Source organism: Buceros rhinoceros, unplaced genomic scaffold (genome assembly GCF_000710305.1).
Source record: "Buceros rhinoceros silvestris isolate BGI_N320 unplaced genomic scaffold, ASM71030v1 scaffold1739, whole genome shotgun sequence".
Lineage (NCBI taxonomy): Eukaryota > Metazoa > Chordata > Aves > Bucerotiformes > Bucerotidae > Buceros > Buceros rhinoceros.
In genome coordinates, this window is record NW_010429595.1 from 93,451 (window position 1) to 95,522 (window position 2,072).

The following is a 2,072-nucleotide window of genomic DNA, read 5'->3' on the forward strand; positions in this document are numbered from 1 at the left end:
CGATGCTGATTTTCAGCATTGTTAATCTGTACCTGAGGGCAGCCACTGGACAGGCAGCTGATCTTCCCCTCACTCCTGTGAGCACTTTTGGTTCCCTCCCCGCTTTCTGGCCATCCCTGCAAGTCCTCATTTTGCTCCTTGATCCTGGGGTCATGCTGCCCATGTGTCACGTCCTCATTCAGGCTCAGTGTCTTGCATTCCTGGTGCTTCTCCAAACTTCTCATCATTGAGTTTTTCTAGCCAGGGACTTTTGCCTCAGGCCTCATCTTATATCAGGCCTCCATGCACAAACTTCCACCTTGGCTGCCCCTTGGAAGCAGCTTTCACCCCTTGCTATGATCCAGCCTGGCCACCATCTGCTGCCACTGCCAGCCAATGGTGTGGCATCACTGAACCTCAATGAGCCTTAGCCAAAGGCACACACACACACATACACACAGAGTGTTTGTTTCTTTCTCTGAGAAAACCAAGGGGTAAAGAGAAACCCACTTCTACCAGCAGAGCATCAGCTGCATGCCTGTCCTCAGACACTGTGTCACAGACACCGCAGCAGCAAACAGTAAGATGCTGGATGATATCTGGGGCAGCAGCTTCCCTGACACATATCTGAGGTCATTTTTCCCTGCATGGAAGGCCAGCTTCTTCCAAAATATTGCCTGCAGTGATGGCGCTGGAGAGAACCCATGGACACTCATGGCTTTGGTGAAGACAGACTTTTGCTACCATGGGGTCCTGGCTCAGCACCATAGCTCTGACAGTCAGAGCTGTTCTGCTGAGCTGTCCCCAGGGAGGATAGAGGGTCAAGGACTTCTTAGGCAACCAGGTAGCCCTTTGCCTTCCCAGACCTTTGGTAAATACTGAATACAGACCCTTCTCCTGCTGAGAGCTTTCAGAGGTGACTCCAAACCTCACTCAGCTTCTCTATGGCTCCTCTATATCCTCAAAGTATGGGAGGAGTTCAAGGCTGCAGCAGCAGGGAAAAGTCCTTTGGATGGCAGCATGAGTTGTGTTGGTGAGAATGGAGTTCTCCGTGGCTGCCATGGCTCTGAGGACAGTGGCACAGCAGTGACTCTGCCCTTGCTCACTTGTGGACTCACAGCAGAAGGTGGAAGCAATGCCAAATACAGAGCCAGGCATGGCCAGTTGTCTGAGGTGGCCACCGTTTTCTCTCCTGCCTTCTCACAGTTCCCAGCTCTTTCATGTCTCCTTGGAGCTGTGGGGCCACCGGAGGAGCTCAGCACCTCTCTCACGGGGACCTGGCCCTGCACAGTTATTGTACCAGCTAACCAGTTCCCTCTCCTTTCCCTCTGTGCCTGTTGCCTGCTTTGCCCACCTTTCTGTTTGCCCAGCTCACATGGGTTCACAGGGTTTTAAACAGATCTTTGGTCCACAAGTGGATCTTTGCTCTCAGCAAGGCATCCAATTGCCAGATCCACCTGCAGGCAGGGAGAGAGGCGGAGGCAGCAGCAAATACCAGCCTGGGACAAGAAGAAACCTAGGAGACCTGGTGAGGGTGAGCAGAGCCAGCCAGCCAGCCCGTACCAGAGCAAAGCAGCAGTAGCCAATACTGTCCTCCTCACTAGCTGTTTCCCACTACCATCCTCAGTCCCTCCCAGACAGACTGCTCCATTTGCTCTTAACCCTCTGCCCCCAGGTTTGCTGTTTTTACAGTGGTATCTGGTATCTCTGGTATGAAAGCCTCTACTTTCTACCTCAGTCAGCAGTTCCTTTGAGGTACTGCTTCCCTTTCATCGTATACTTAATGCTTCTCTTTTCTGCCATTTCTCATGTTGTTACCTTATAATTCCTCATGCAGTTATTTGGTTTGTTTAGGTACAGGTGCCTGCATGTCTCAACAGAGCAAGCTAGCCATGACAGCCCAAAAGGTGAATGCGGGTTAGTCTAGCTCAGGTTTTATTAGCGTAGCCATCTCTCCAGGCAGTGTGGAGGTTAGACCCCAGGCATGGTGAACAAAACAGGCTTGGTACCACCGTAGCGTGCAACGGGCAGGAATAATATTGTTACTTGGCACTACTGTGGGTTTTTTTGCACACACATAGAGTATTTTCTAG

General features: G+C 51.4%; 1 pseudogene; it reads right to left on the reverse strand.

The window, feature by feature from the left end:
• LOC104499202 overlaps nucleotides 1-224 on the reverse strand; it is a 20,353-nt pseudogene extending 20,129 nt beyond the window's left edge.
• Between the last annotated feature and the right edge of the window lie 1,848 nt (nucleotides 225-2,072).